The sequence below is a fragment of the Oryx dammah genome, unplaced genomic scaffold (genome assembly GCF_014754425.2).
Source record: "Oryx dammah isolate SB20612 unplaced genomic scaffold, SCBI_Odam_1.1 HiC_scaffold_9, whole genome shotgun sequence".
Taxonomy (NCBI): domain Eukaryota; kingdom Metazoa; phylum Chordata; class Mammalia; order Artiodactyla; family Bovidae; genus Oryx; species Oryx dammah.
This window is the reverse complement of record NW_024070193.1, coordinates 23,710,222-23,727,229: the sequence shown is the minus strand read 5'-3', so window position 1 is coordinate 23,727,229 and position 17,008 is coordinate 23,710,222. Positions and strand designations below refer to the sequence as shown.

The window sequence follows — 17,008 nt, the reverse complement described above, 5'->3', positions numbered from 1 at the left end:
CCGAGTGGGGTTTACCTAAGGCCATGCAGTTCAGATTTCTTGTGTGTCTCTGGCAGGACATCCCATTTCCTAATATGCCTTCCAGCAAAGGAACTTGCAGATGGAGCCCTCAGCATTCAGAGGGAAATAAGCCAGTCTATGGTCCTTGAGAAGAATAGTAGGATATAGAAATCTGTGCTGGAGAGCAATACAATAAGTGTGTGGCATGTTCTGGCTAGGAGCTTCTAGCCAGAACATCCTGCTCTTTCCTGGTTTTTAGGTTCTAACTCAGCACCGGGCACAGAGGGAAGGCTCTATAGAGGTGAGGCTTTGCTGGATGAATGAGCCTTCAAAATGTTGCTGAAGAAAAGGAAACAGCAAAATGATTCATTAACATTAACACCTGATTTTTTTTCAGCTCTTTCACTACAGTGTCCAGATAAACATCTGTGGGCATGTGTGTGTGTGGATGGCTTTCTGCATTCTAAATCCTTGTATGGAGTGGGATCTGTTGAGTTTTTTGACTGCCTTCTTTTGAGAACAACATTCCAGTCTTCTTTGTGGCAACCAGCCTTCAGCTTATTCTTAGTGTGTGAAGTTTGAATATTTCTCTTGGCTTGAGAAAATGGTCTGTGGCCAGTGCCCAGTCAGTCAGAGTGTTGTTTCCCTTGGCCTCAGTAAATCCAGAAACAGGCACATAAGTCAAGCTGGACCCCTAAGATTCCTACCTGGGATTTTGTTGGCATGACTGGAAAGAAGTGCTGTTTATCTGCTGGGGTTGAAAAATTGGCAAAACCCAAGCCTAGAGTTACTGGTGGATTAAGGAGTCACCACTTGGGAAGTCTCATTGAAAATAAAGCCAGAATAGAAGAAAAACTGAGCTGAAAGATAGACAAAGAACAAGTCTTGGTGGAAATATTTGAGCAACTTGAACCTGAAGCTTGGAGTCATCACGTTTCCTGGACCCTTCACGTTTCCCACCCTGAAGTGGGCTCTAAATTCCCCAGATTTCAACCACCTTATCATCAATTAAAATTCAGTGATAGATTCATTGGGGGATGGGGGCTTTATTGTCAATACCGTATATTGAAATTGTGAGTCTTTCCTTTCATATGTCCATGTCCTTCAGATTAGAATGGAGTAGGAAAATCCTATCTGGGAGATGTACTATCCAGAGCCTCCATCATTTCCCTCCACCTAATCAGACTGCCAGATGGAAAAAGATAACATCTGAAAGGAAGAGCCCTTGAAACACCTCTTCCACATCCCAGCAAAAGGAAGAATTCTCCTTTGTTAAACATCTCCTTTCACCATAAACTCTAAATCTTTTAGTGGTTTAGCAAAAGTTGGCACGTGGCAGAGTCCTCCTGAACAGATTGAGACATCAGAGACTGGGCCCTTGGCCATGCCTGGAACATGTTCTGAAGACATGGCCCATGTCCCCTCTCCCCCTCACATTCAATGTGCCATTAACACTAGAAGTACAGCTCAAGAGCTAAGGCAGCTTGGACTTGAAAAATAACCTTGCAGTTCATGGATGGGTTTGAAGGGTAAATAGGAACACTCTGTAGCTCTTTGCTCCACTCTGGCCATAATATAATGAAAAGTAACATCTCTTGAGTGCTTCTGTACCCAAGCATGGTTCTAAATTCTCTTCTTGCATTATCCCTTGTAACCCTCATCTACTGCAATCCTATGTGATAGATTGATTATACTCATCTTTTCACATTTAAAGAAATGGAACCAAGAAGACTTACAGAATAAGCCTGGGATCACTGAGGAAAATTTAACCCAAGTTGAAGACCCAGGCTGTCAATCACAACACATTATGTTATGTTAAAGAATAAAAACAGTGCCTGGACCATGGCTTTAGAAATAGTGGGAATGAATGTTAGGACCAGAAGGAAGCTGTTGTGTAACCTGATAAAAAAACAGACTGAAGGAGATAAGCGACTTCCTGAAACTCACACAGTAAGTTAAAGAATCAGGCACTGAAATCCAGCCCTGATGTTCAGGTTCTGTTGGAGAGCACACCTGTCCTTCTAGGACGTATACACTGTACCAAATATCAAGTTACTCAATAGACCCCGGTTGTTAAAATTCTGAAATATGTCCAGAGCAGTGAGCAAGCTGTACCAGCCTGAGGCTGTTTCCCTCTCCCCTCAGTACTTCTGGACCTCCCCTGCAGTCACTAATTAAAGGGTTAATGTCTGTCTCTGTGACTGGCCTTCATTCTCATTAGCCACCTCACTCCCTTAGTTAGGTAAGTTTTTGTTTAAGAATTTTTTTTTGATGTGGACCAGGATTAAAGTCTTTGTATTGAATTTCTTACAATACTGTTTCTGTTTTATGTTTTAGTTTTTCGGCCATGAGACTTGTGGTATCTTAGCTCCCCATCCAGGGGACGAACCCACACCCCTACAGTGTAGATCAAACCTACATTGGAAGGTGAATTCTTAACCACTGGACTGCCAGGGAAGTCCCTGTTAATAGTTTTGTTTTTTTGTTTTTCTTTTCTGGGCATCAATTTATTTTTCTAATTAATTTATTTCAGTTAGAGGATAATTGCTTTACAGTCTTGTGATGCTCACATCAACATGAATTGGCCATGGGTATACATGGGGGTGTCCCCCCATCCTGAACCCCCATCCCACACCCTCCCCACGTGTCCCTCTGTATCGCCCCAGAGCACCAACTTTGGGTGCCCTGCTTCATGCATCGAGCTAACGTGTGCTCTTCATGAGCACAGAAACCGTCACACAAGCTGTTATCCCTCCACATAACCTAAGCTTCATAGCTGAACTGCAGGTGACATTTGGGATAACATTGCTATCTCAAATATGAGATGTGAAAGTGTTAGTCACTCGGTCATGTTTGACTCTGCAACTCCGTGGACTATAGCCTGCCAAGCGCTCCTGTCCTTGGAATTCTCCAGGCAAGCATACTGGAGTCGGTTGCCATTCCCTTCTCCAGAGAATCTCCCCAACCCAGGGATCAAAATCAGGTCTCCTGCATTACAGGTGGATTCTTTACCATCTGAGCCTAAGAGCTAATCATGCCAAGTGTGCCTCAGACAGAATGCAGGGTTCAGAAAGAAGAAAGCTCAGCTGCAGCATTTGAAGTCTCTGGAGAGGTCTTTTCATGCCCTTCTAAGTGTTTGTTAAGAGAAAACTTCCCTGTAGAGATGAGGCATTCAGGGCACCTGAATTGTCAGAGGCAAGAAGAGTCTTACCCCCTCTCTCACTTCCCTGTTTCTTTTTGGATTGACAGGGGCATCCCTCAAGTCACAGGAGCTCCACTGACAAACAAATGGGAACTACCAGGAAAGCAACGCTTGCCAGCTGCAAAGATGTCAGGCTTAGACTCCTTTTGAAGTCAATAGGAGGTAAGCTGTTCTTTCTCACCCTTCTTACCAGCAGAGATGGAGAAATAAATTGTTAGTGGAAGGGAGGCTCTGATACATAGACTGCCCCGCTGGAGTCAGCCATTGTGTACTGCTAGCCAGTCTAAAAACCATCTAGGTCTCAGTGACCTGCATCCATGAGATGATGGTTTGCAGAAGACTCACTCAAGCCATTTAAATATCCACACCCCTGTATGCCTTCCCAGGATTTGCAGATCACCAAGTAATTCTTAAATATTAATTGATATGCATCCAACAACAACATTCTTTTATGGGCCAGAAATTTATTTCAGTGGTAGCCACAACTTCCTTGTGTAATGTTTGAAGCGAAAGATATTACAATGGCTGATAGCAAATACAGAAAAAGCCAGAAAACTCCTCATCTGCTGATCTCCTTCTCATTTTCTGAATGTTTGTTTGCATATTGTTTCGTATTCCAGGTCTTTCCTCAGACTAAGTTGTCATTCCGTTAGCACCTTATGGTTTCCTTTTTGTAGCATTTATTACTTTTATGATGCTTTACTTAATGCCTGTCTTCCCTATTAGACCCACAGTACCCATGAGAATTGATTGCATTACTCTTACTCACAGATCCCCAGGAACTGGAAAGGTGTTACGTGATATAGTGAATATTTACTGAATAATGAATGAACACTGCAGGACTTTGACACCAAGTCCTCACTATATATGGAGGGGGCCTTTTCTTATTGAAGTTGATTTACAATGTTGTGTTCATTTCTTATACATAGCAAAGTGATTCAGGTATACATATATATAAACATTCTTTTTAAAAAATTCTTTTCCTTTATGATTTATCATAGGATACTGAATATAGTTCTCTGTGCTATACAGCAGATCCTTGATGGTTATCCATTTTCAGTATAGCAGTGTGTATATGTCCATCCCAAACTCCCTAACTATCTCTTCCCCCACCCTTCCCCTTGACAACCATAAGCTAGTCCTCAAAGTCTGGTGGTTTATAAGTTCATCTGTATCATTTCTTTTTAGATTCCACATATAAGGGATGTCATATGATATTTCTCCTTCTCTGACTTACTTCATTAAGTATGACACTCTCTAGATCCATCCATGTTGCTGCAAATGGCATTATTTCATTCTTTTTTATGGCTGAGTAGTTATTGCATTGTGGAGAAGGCAATGGCACCCCACTCCAGTATTCTTGCCTGGAAAATCTCATGGACGGAGGAGCCTGGTAGGCTGCAGTCCATGGGGTAGCAAAGAGTTGGACACAATTGAGTGACTTCCCTTTCACTTTTCACTTTCATGCATTGGAGAAGGAAATGGCAACCCACTCCAGTGTTCTTGCCTGGAGAATCCCAGGGATGGGGGAGCCTAGTGGGCTGCCGTCTCTGGGGTCGCACAGAGTCAGCCACGACTGAAGCGACTCAGCAGCAGCAGGAGCAGCAGCATTGCATTGTGTGTATGTGTATATAGGTGTATATGTGTGTGTGTGTATCGCTTCTTTATCCATTCATCTGCTGATGGACATTTAGGCCCCAAAAAGGAGGGGGACTCTTAACCATTATTAGACTGTGTGGGAAAGGCAGTTAAAAAAAGAAATAAAGTCATCCTTGCATCCATCAAGTTCTTCAGCTTTACCAGTTTGCATAACACTTTTCAGTGTGTCTTGTTTTTCCATTTACTTTTTGAGGAAGAGGGTAACATTTTTTATTGTCTTAACAAACCTTGTTCTATTTTAAAGAAAATTCTTGAGAGCTTGTAAATGCAGATGCACACAATTAATACTATACTTTATAAGTATTCATTATTATTTGTTAATCTTTGAGATAGTAAAACCAAAATAAATGAGTGAACCAAAACTCTGTCAAAAAAGAACAGATTGAATCTTATGAAGGATATTTGATGGGCACTCAAAGAAATCAGAAAACTGCCTTGTAACTACCATGGTATGTTTTGTTAATAACTGACGTCCTTAACACAGAATGTTTGCATCAGTCTAGAGTGTAGAACATTGGATTTTCAAGGGCCATTTTTAAAGATTTCTTAATACTGGATCAATCACAAAGTGAACTTTAAAATAAAAATTGATTTCATTACCTCAGGTAGATTATACATCTCTTGACTTAAACATTAAAAATTCCCCCAAGACTATTTTTTTTCTCTTCCTATTTCTTGAAGTTCATTCTCTCTTACGCCCATGAGTTAAGGAAACCTTCATTCCACACAGTAATCTGAGCATAACTTAATTTTCCTCAAACTAGGGTCCACAGACTAGTAGGAAATGATTTACCTTTTATTGGGGTTCTGTGAATTCCCTCTGAAATGTGTAAAGGGATGAAAGCGTGCACTGAATCGTGCAGATGAACATTTTAAAATGAAATATGGCCACATGGTGTCCATATCTAGAGGTTTTAAAATATATTGCAAGTTCTCTCACACTCCTCCCTTTGAAAAATAAGATTCTAATTTTCCTTCCTTTGGATGCAGGAAGTACTTAGTGACTTGCCTCTAATGAGCAGAATGAGGTAAGGTGATCTTACATGACTCCCAAGGCTAGATTGGAAAGGGCAATATGGCTTCCACCTGGCTGGCTGCCTTGGGGCATGCACCCGGGAAAACAGTGAGGCACCATTTAAGAAATACGGCTTTCCCAAGTGGGACCTAATTAAACTTAAAAGCTTTTGCACAGCAAAAGTGAAACAGAGTGAAAAGAAAATCCTCAGAATGGGAGAAAACAATAGCAAATGAGACAACTGACAAAGAATTCATTTTCAAAATATACAAGCAACTCATACGACTCAATACTAGAAAAACAAATAACTCAGTCAAAAGTGGACAAAAAACCTAAACAGACATTTCTCCAAAGAAGATATACAGATGTCTAATAAACACATGAAAAGATGCTCAACATCATTCATTATTATAGAAATGCATATCAAAACTACAATGAGATATCACTCACACCAGTAAGAAAGGCCATCATCAAAAAATCCACAAACAACAAGTGCTGGAGAGGGTGTGGAGAAAAGGGAACCCTCCTGCACTGCTGGTGGGAATGAATATTGATATAGCCACTGTGGAAGACAGTATGGATAGTCCTTAAAAAAAACTAGGAATAAAAACACTATATGACCCAGCAATACCACTTCTAGGATACACCCTGAGGAAATCAAAACTGAAAAAGATGCATGTGCCCCAGTGTTCATTGCAGCACTGCTTACAATAGCTCGAATACAGTAGCTGGAAGCAACCTAGATGTCCTCAACAGATGAATGGATAAAGAAACTGTGGTACATATATGCAATGGAATATTACTCAGCCATAAAAGGGAACACATCTGAGTCAGTTCTAATGAGGTGAATGAACCTACAGCCTATTATAATGAGTGAAGTAAGTCAGAAAGAGAAAAACAAATATCATATATTAATGCATATATATGGAATCTAGAAAGATGGTACTGATGAACCTGTTTGTGGGGCAGCAGTGGAGACGCAGATGTAGAGAACAGACTTATGGACAAGGGCGGGGTAGGGGAGGAAGGAAAGGGTGAGATGAATGGAGAGAGTAGCATGGAAGCAAATACACTACCATATGTAAAGTAGATAGCCAGTGGGAATTCTCTGTATGACTCAGGGAACTCAAACTGGGGCTTCATAACAACCTAGAGGGGTAGGAGGTGGGAGGGAGGTTTAGGAGGAAGGGCACATACATACACCTATGGCTAATTCATGGCGATGTATGGCAAAAATCAGGCCAATATTGTAAAGCAATTATCCTTCAGTTAAAAATAAATTTAAAAAGAGAAAAAAGAAATGTGGCTTTCCTAAAGCCATCATACCACAGAGATCCAGTGAAGATATTGCATAGAAGCTGGTAGAGGAGCCCCAGCTGTTTGTCTTCCCAGCCCAGCTACGGGGTATGTGAGTGATGAAGACTTCCAACCACAGCCAGCATCTAACTACAACCTCATGAAATACGCCCTAAGTCAGGACTACACAGCTGAGCCCCTGCTGGGTTCCTGACCTAAAGAACCCATGAGAGAGAAATGATTGCTGTTGTGAGCCACTGAGTTTTGTGGTGTTTGTTACAAAGCAAGAGATTACTACTATGGTGTCTTTCTTTGCAGTTGGGTTTATGATACAAGGGAAACATATATTTATTAGAGAAAAGAGAGGCAATAAATGCATGTCAAGTGAAGGGTAAAGTAGTTCAAATGGAGGAAAGTGACAGGAAAATTGGTCATCACCCCCAATTTGATGTTTGAGGCGGGTTGAACTCAAAGGAGCCTTTGTTACGTCAGTATCAGACTTGTGTTGCAAGCAGTTACTGAGCTTGCAGACAGAACAAGCTCAGCAATTCCATTTAACAAATGCAGTCAATTTTAACTGTATTGGCTTGGCTTTGCTTTTATTTTTTCCTCTGATTCTATTTAACTTTACATCTGCTCACATCTAGCTTTATATGTATACATTTTAGTAGTGTTATAATAAAGTCATTGAAAATGCCAGAGAACCACAATTTTTCTTTCAAACGAATCTTAAATTTGAGAATCAATCAGGGAGGAGTATCAGGAAGGCATGTGACACACTTTCATCTCATTAACTGTTGCCAAATGAAGTAATACCTACTACTGTATACCCTGTAACATTCTTCACAATTGTCCATACATGTAATAGTTCAATTGGAAGGTTAGTGTATCTGCCTGTAAGTCTCTCAGTTTAAGTCATGTTTCAAAATGTCTGTTAGTGATGATGATGTTTTTAGTCCTTGTTTCTTAGTATGGCATGACCTGACTTTTTTGATCAGCAATCACTCTTCCTATATATCCATTTCAGCTTGAAAACTGCTACCTGTCTTTGTTGCTGCTGCTGCTAAGTCGCTTCAGTCGTGTCTGACTCTGTGCGACCCCACGGACGGCAGCCCACCAGGCTCCCCGTCCCTGGGATTCTCCAGGCAAGAATACTGGAGTGGGTTGCCATTGCCTTCTCCACCTGTCTTTGTAGTGTCCTTGAATCCATGGGGTCGCAAAGACTGAGCGACTGAACTGAACTGAACTCCTCAACTTAAATTTTTGAGTGAGTGAGTGAGTGAAAGTCACACAGTCATGTGTGACTCTTTGCAACCCCATGGACTGTAGCCCACCAGCCTCCTTTGTCCATGAGATTCTCCAGGCAAGAATACTGGAGTGGGTTGCCATTTCTTTCTCCAGGGGATCTTCCCAACCCAGGGATCAAACCCAGGTCTTCCACATTGCAGGCTGATTCTTTACTAGCTGAGCCACAGTGACATTCTAACCCAGAGCACAGTGAATGTACTTTTGAAATCTGGTACCCACTCATTTTTCTATTGTTCTTAAAATATAGAAACTTAATATATAACTTAGGTTAATATATTTAAATGGGTATTTTTGTCTTATGGAGGTGATTGATAGATACAATACATAGCTTTCTATCATATGCTGTGACAAATGTCTGAAGTATTTCAGTTTTTTAAAAAATAAAACATTATTATTAATAGCAATAATATCAGTCATCTGTTGCAGTCTTGAAATATTTGCACAGTACAGTGTTAAACATTTCATCTGTGTAATTTAATTTAATCCACACAATTTACCCAATGATTTACAACTGCCATTTATAAGAGGCTTGGAGGAGTGGATGGTCATTTGTCCAAAGTTAACGTAACTGAAAACAGAAGAGCTGAGATTTGAACCCAGATAAAATTTGCCTTAGAACCTCTGTGTTGTAAGTTTCCTAAAGTGTTTTGACTGTTCTTACATTGTTTTCCATATTTCAGTAAAGCTAAGTTGTCATAATGGAAGATATTCCATTATTTATGAGCCAACATAACAAAGACTAGCAGTTAAACTATGACACAGCACTTTATCAATAAAACTTTTGTTTTATATTGATTTGAAAGTGCTCTATTTAAAAAACAGAGCTAGGTAGACATATATTTTTATCGGACATTACTGTTGTGCATGTATAAAATGAAAAGTGTAAACAAAACAAATGGGAGATCTTTCCTAGAACTTCCCATTCAGAATCTGGCTCTTCTGAATCAGTTTGCGGATGAGCGTCCTTAGGGATATTCTGTGATGTCATCCTCCACGTCAATGAGAACATTGATGATGCGGCATTTCCAGAGAGAATGTTCCATTATTGGCTCTGGAATTTTCTTCTAAGCTACTCTCATCCTTTCTAGAAGTTCTGATATGTACGTGCAAGTAAAATCAAGACCTCACATTTAAATATTTTTAAATGTGCATGAGAGAGTCAATGGAGTATGATATTATTATGTTTCCTGCAAACTATGTTAAAAAAAATCAGCTATCCACAAATTTAAGTATTATACAGTGTTTTAATTATACTCAGGCATCTAGAACTGATATCAAGTCATTAGTCTGCAATGGATCATTACTATACATTTACATTGCTTTACTTCATTATCTCCATTTTTTGAAATGCTTAAAGATACATCAGTTACTGTTTCAAGTTCTTTGCATATGTTAACTCATTAAACCCAAGGAAGTAGCATAATGTCCATTTTATCAATGAAGAAACTAAGATTTAGAGAATTTAAATAATTTGTTCAAAGTCACATTGCTTCTTCAGTGGCAAAGCCAGAGTTAGACTTTAATCTCAGCAACAGCAAATTGCATTCTACTGTTTTGTGGTATTACATCCACATAAACACACAGCTGCAGTATGAGAATTGTTAACTAATATTAATGATCCTTATTATGTGCTATATAAACAATTTCAACTTCACTGAGCCTTCCCTTTACTTGCACATGAGTATATAAAGTACCCTAAATGTGGATTTTTATTGCCTACTTTCTTTCCAAGGCCAAATATTAACAGTAACCCTTCAGGGACTGATCTAGTGGTAATGGGCCAACATTTCTTACAGCCTGGCAATGCATCACTCTGTGGCCATCTTGCTTTAAAGATTTCTGAGGGAATTAGCTATAAAATGAGCATACTTCTGGCCAGTCACTCTTTACATGGATATAGGTCCATGCATACCTATTTTGCCACTGATTGGAAAATGTCATCTTGACAATCATTGTCTAGGAAATTAATGTTGCATATACCACATGTTTATGACCCACCATATGAAAGGAAAGAGTATGTGCAATTGCTTTATGATGTATCTAAAGCAAAATACTATTATTACTAAAATACTGTTAGGCACTGCTCAGTGGAGCCATGCTTAGGTAGTTATCTTGCTTTTAAAAAGAAGAAAAATATTCACAGAGGAACTCCTACCTCATTTTATAATTGGGGAGTCAATGACAGCAATAGTTAGCCTTGCAAGTAACAAATCCAGGAACGACTTAGAAAATAAAGTGAAGCAGCTTTTTCAATGTTAGGTCATGGAGTTAGGAACTTTTATTTAAGCATTCCTCCTTTGAGGTATCTTGAGACAGCATCTTCACCAGCTCTGTCCAGGTGTTTGGAAACAAACAGAGGATCTCTGTTGTTTCTAGAGTTTGTGAGCCATGCTTTATTGAGAAAATGCCAGCTTCATGTGAAAAGGTTTGTGAAACCCTGTGAACCAATGCTGAGTCAAGGTCTCCCCCATTGTAGGCAGATGCTTTACTGTCTGAGCCACTAGGGAAGTCCGAGCCAAATGAAATGCATTGTGAAAGAAGATAACTGTGCTTTCTCCCATGTTCTTAAGTCTCAGCATCCAGCACCACCATCCTCCCCACTACCTAAAGTCGAAATCATCATTGATTGGCCTCTCTTATCTGGTCCTTGTATTTAATAAATTTGAGTCCTCTTATTTTCCTTCCTCAATAACTCCCTACTCAGCCTACTTCTCTCCTAACTGCCATTACTTCCAGTCACCACCATGGCCTGCCTGGACAGCTGCATCAAATATAATTTAACTGAGGTTTTCTGCTTGTGGTTCTGCTGTTTATGAAGCTGATCATGTGACGTCTTGGCTTAACCTCTTCAGTGGTTTCTTGTGGCTCTTGAGATAAGGCCCCAAGTCCACAGTGTAGCTCACAAGGCCCCGCATGATGAGACCCTTGTTGATTTCCAAAGTACTGTCTCTCTCCTTCCCATGGAGGGCATTGAAAGAAGGCTAAAATATCCTTTCCTTTCCACAGTTAGATTTTACACCTTCTTAAGATGACTTCCTTTATGCCCAGGCTTGTTTCATACTTCCTGCTTTGTGTTCTCTTACTTCTTTTTGACGATCCTATCCCTTAGTTAGGTCTGTTATAAGTACCTGCTTGTTTACCTTTTCTACCAACCATAAATTCATTGAAAGGAGAAACTGGAAACTGTCTCTTGTTCAAAAGTCAGGGCATTTGTTACCATACTGCACAGAACACTGATACAAAGGATGACTTGAAGCAGTACACAGATGTTCTCATTTAAACTTTTAAAAACTATCTTACTATTTTTTTACATTTATATGCTCTTTATAACAAGTAGTTTGTTTTACTATAAACCTCAGATGCACAGGATTAAATTAACTATAATCTTTATTCTATGACACAGTAATCAGTGATCTTTTCATTACCCATTTGTATTTATTTTGTTTGTTATTTTATACCTTAATAAGCATCCCCAAATTCATTGTGCAAAACAGAAGCTAAGATCATCACAAAAGGCAGCATCTAGCCATATGATACATGGATTCTTTTCTTCTACATCCTTGTACCTGACCCTACATACAATGATCACTGTTCTCTCACTTCCTATTTAAATAGTTTACTTTCCTGTATATTTCTAAGCTTTATTTTTTTTAATATCGTGGAACATAATTAACAATTCAATTTTTAAATATGTTCTACTTTTTAAATAAAGTAGATATAATTGCATATCAAAACAATAAAAGTATATTTCCTTTTTTAATTGAGATATAATTATATATAGCACTGTATTAGTTCAGGTATACAACATAATGATTTGATACTTGTATGTATTGTTAAATAATCACCGGATAAGTCTAGTTAACATCCATCAGTAAACATAGTTGCAAAATTTTTTGTGTGATAAGGATTTTAAAAATCTACTCTCTAGCAATTTTCAGATTTCTAATATAATATTGTTAACTATAATCATGCTGCTGTATATTCCAAATCTCATTTTCTTATGTTACTCATTTTTAATTTTATAAAAAGCATATCATGCTTTGGCAATACTGGGAGCTTTCTTCATTTAATAGCATGTTGCTGAGAGTCATCTTATTGTTGTATGCTGTTGTAGTTCACTTGGTTTGACTGCTGTTTTCCACTGATGACTATATCATAGTTTAAGCATCCACTCACCCATCAGCAGGTACTTGAGTGGTCATGATGTTTTTGCCACTGTGTACAGCAGTGCTCTGAGCCTTTGAGTACTTGCATCCTGTTGGACGTGGACAAACATTTCACTGTAGAACACATATCATAGAGTATGTGAATCCATAACTTTTAGAGAGAATACCAAACTGGAATTTAATAAGATAGCACCAACTTACCCTCTGACCAGTAATGTATATGAAATCCTATGGATCCACGTCCTTTCTGCTTCTTGGTACTGTCAGCCTTCTTCATTTTGGCCACTCAGATATCAGGAAAATGGTGTCTCCTTGTGATCTTCATTTATATTTCCCTGATGAGTAATGATATTGAACATTTCTTTATACATCTGTTGTACATATGTGTTTTCTCCTCTGTGAGACGTTTACTCCTATTTTCTATACTTTTTTCTCTTGGATTGTTTGTGTTACTGGTATGTAGACATTTTTACATATTTTGATAGCAATTCTTTGAAGACTGTGTACTTATCATAAAATATCTTTCTGAAGTTGGTAACTTATCTCTGTAACATCCTTAAGTTATCCTAATGAATAAAAAGTTCTTAAGATAACATACATATGACATTGAATACTACCAAAGTAGATTTCTGGATAACATGGCAAGGAGTGAAATTACCCAGTTTCATCACTCATGAAGTGAGTTGTGGTATACACTTTGCTCTGTATTTGTGCTGCTTTTGAACTAGAACTTACTGCTTTCCACATATCCATAAGGTATTAGGCACATCATAGGCATTCAGCCAGAATTTACTGGAAAAGGGCACAATAGTAGAACATTCACCCTCTAGGTTGATTAAACAGATGGCTTGCTTTTGAAAGAAGAAAAAAGTTTAAAGAAACTAAAGAACAGGACTGATTTCCAGTTGATTTTCATGGTGTATTTGGCAGACTAGTACATGTAGTTAGATTGGTCAAGTTTCCTCTTTCCAAGACAGTATTTTGGGGACACACTTGTATAGGTATTTTGTACTGATTCATTTATAGGAGACTTTTGCATATACTATGGAACTTCTCTTTGGAGCTGATGAAAGGGAAGAAATAAGAAAGAAATACTGATCCTCTTACAAGTCATCCATGACCTTAAATTCCCCCAAGTGGACCCACCTATATTTCTTTATTCTTCACTCCTTAGCTCCCACTCAGGCACAAAGCAGGATGTATCAATATGTACACTTTGATTTGTGCTGATTTTTCATCTTCTTTTTTAACCTACAATATGATGTCAGCCAGTCTCTCTGGGGCTCTTCCTATGACTACCATCCACCATTTTACTCTGTGTTCCTACTTCCCATGAAGGCCAAGGCAAAGGCAGGAATACATTGAGTCTGAGATATGGGGTAAGGATGTCTGTTTTATATTTACATAGCTTTGCAATATGAAAGTTAAGTAGCATGTTTTTATTTTTAAAGAATATTATGTTTTACAATACAGAAAACTGCATCTCACGTATATGTATTATAAGGAACACTATTCCTTGTACCCTGGCTACGCATTGCCCAGCTTAAGTACCTGAATTCCACCGATCTGCTGCAACTCCCTCTATGAGCCCCTCGCCCCTCATTTATTTATTTATTCAAGAGCATTTATTTAAATGAGTATTGCATATCAAGCACTGTTCTGGACACTACAAAACAGTAAGATAAAAAAAGATAAAAAGCCCTGACTCATGGAGCTTACATTCTATAAAAGAAAACTACTATTTTGAATTTGGGTTTTATCATTAGATAGCTACAGATCTCTCCAAGCAGTATGTTAGTTTATTATCATGCCATCCAATTTTCTTCTAAGACTTGCTTTTTTTACTTCATGTATCTATGCATGAAATACTACTTTGTCCATTCTCAATATTTCTAAACTTCTGTTTTATAAGTACTTCATAGCATCTCCATTTTTCTGTTTGTAGATATCAGGATTATCTTTAGATTCTTGCTATTACAAACAATTCTGCTGTAAAATGGTACCCTAAGACACATACCTTTGTGTCTGGATTCTTTTGCTTAATGATGTTTGTGAGACTCATTTCTGTTGTGCAAAGCAGTAATTCAGTACCATTTATCGTTGCATGGTTTGTTTGGATGTGTTTACATCAAATTTGCTTATACTTATTTATTTCAACAATTTGAATTATTTCTAGTATTTGTTTAACACCATATTTATGTATATGTCTTTTGAAGCATATGTTTGTGTTGGGTATTGCTGGCTCATAAGATACATATAAGTATAATTATAGTAGGTACAGTCACATAATTATCCAAAGGGAAAATACAATTTGCCCTACCACAGCTATTCTGCTTTGTTTCACATTGTGCTTTTAATTTCTACTTGTTTGATGAGTAATGAAAGTGAGCACTTCCATAAAAGTTCATTTGTTGTTTAATATCATATTTATAAAGTACCATCTCTTGAATTGTCTGACTATTTTTGTTGATTTGAAAAACTATATACAAGAGTATTCCTGAAGGATAGGAATAAAGGATAAGACCAACTGTATGTCATTAAATAGAAGAGGTAATAATAGGCACGTTTGTCTTATTCTTGGTCTGAGGTAAAAGTCAGTATTTCAATTAAATATATTATTATAAGTTTTGACAAATGATTTTTTAGAATAACGAAGTTTCCTTTCATTACTGGTTTGCTATAGTTTGTCATGAAAGCGTATAGACTTTAAGTGCTTTTTATGCAGCTGTTGAGTTACTTATATGCATTTTCTCCTTCATGCTATGATATGTTGATTTGTATTGATTAATTTTTGAATGTTAACCCAAGCATGCAGTCCTAGAATAAATTCAGCATTTTTGTAGTGTAGTATCCTTTTTGAATATTGCTGAATTCAGTATTCTGATACTTTGCTTAGAATTTTTAAAATCTGTTTTCATGTAAAAGGTTGGCCTATAGGTTTACTTTCTTGGAACATGATTGTCAGCTTTTTGTATTAAAGGATATGCTAGCCTCAAAATCATATTGGGAAATAACACCTCTTCATTCTTGTGTTCTATCTCCCCCTACCCTGATTCTCTTTTCACCTGTGTCTAACTTCTATTAATCCCATTGATTGTGTTCTTAATTTCAGTTGTTACACTTTTTCCATTCTCCAGTTACCACTTGATCCCATTGTTTTACCATTGTATTTCATTCATTAATATTTTTACCTATTCATCCTGATTATTTTACTATCCATGTCTGAATAACTCAGGATGTCCTGTGTGAGTCTATTTTTAATACTTATTATTTGCCCTTGGTTATTACTTATCTCATCTTTTTGTGTGTTTTGATAATTTTTTGTGCTGAGAATTGACTTTGAAAAACTGTAGAAATAGTTTGAAACTCTAAACTGTTCCTTTCATATCAACAAATTTGTTAATGAGAAACATAATTCAGATTTCAAGCTCCTTTCCTTGGATTTTCAGTCTCTCTCCAATCCTAGAATTGAAAGTTCCTACTGTGTCAGTGTTTTCAAGATTTTTAAAAAAATACTGAGTTTGTCTAGTTACTCTTAGAAAGAGAATTTTTCTAAAATTTGTTAGTATGCTATTGCCAGAAGGAGCACTGATTATGTTACTGATTTTAATTTGTGTTTTCTTTAATTCAAAAGAGTTGAACATTTTTTAATAAGCTTATCAGCCACTGGGTGTTTTCATTTATGCATGTTACTATTTATTCATTTTTTATTGATCTGTAGAAATTATATTATCATATAGATGTTTATTCTTGTTGTATTTTAAATTCTTTCTAATTACAGTTCTTTTTATTCTTAATTTGCTTTGATGAATTTTAAGGTAATCATATTCACCAATCTTTTTTTTTTCAAGCCTTTGATCTTTTTTAGAAACTCTTTCCCTATATCAGTATTATAAAGATATTCTTCTATAGTTTTCTCTAATAATTAAAATTTTTTTGTTTTAGCTTTTGTCTTAATCCATGTGCATTTCATGTTTGTGTGTAGAGTTAAGTAAAGAGCCAATTTCATTTATTTCCATTTGAATAAATATATGTCTATCATGTATGTTTTTCATATGTTATAAACATACCATTTATATTTTATAATATACCTTTTATTTTTTAATATTTATTATTTATTTGACTGGGCCAGGTCTTAGTTGGGGCACTCAGGATCTTTAGCTGAAGCATGTGAGATTTAGTTCCCTGACCAGGCATGGAAACCAGGCCCGCTGCATTGGGAACAAAGAGCCACTTGACAACAAGGGAAGTCCCTGTAATATACCTTTTAATATAACACTGCATAAATATACCTCAGTGTGTTTATCTACTTATCTATTGATGGACATTTAAATTGTTTCCAGTTGTCACCTATTACAAATA

The 17,008-nt window shown here is 37.4% G+C and overlaps 1 long non-coding RNA gene across 3 annotated transcripts in view; it reads right to left on the bottom strand.

Moving 5' to 3' along the window:
- The window catches only part of LOC120868019, a 305,640-nt gene that overhangs the window by 176,782 nt on the left and 111,850 nt on the right, over positions 1-17,008 (bottom strand). For all 3 annotated transcript variants that reach the window (XR_005722118.1, XR_005722116.1, XR_005722117.1), the window contains exons 2-3: positions 12,848-12,981; positions 12,657-12,735 (exon numbers count right to left, since the gene is read on the bottom strand). This is a non-coding gene — a long non-coding RNA (uncharacterized LOC120868019). The remainder of the gene's footprint in view (positions 1-12,656; positions 12,736-12,847; positions 12,982-17,008) is intronic.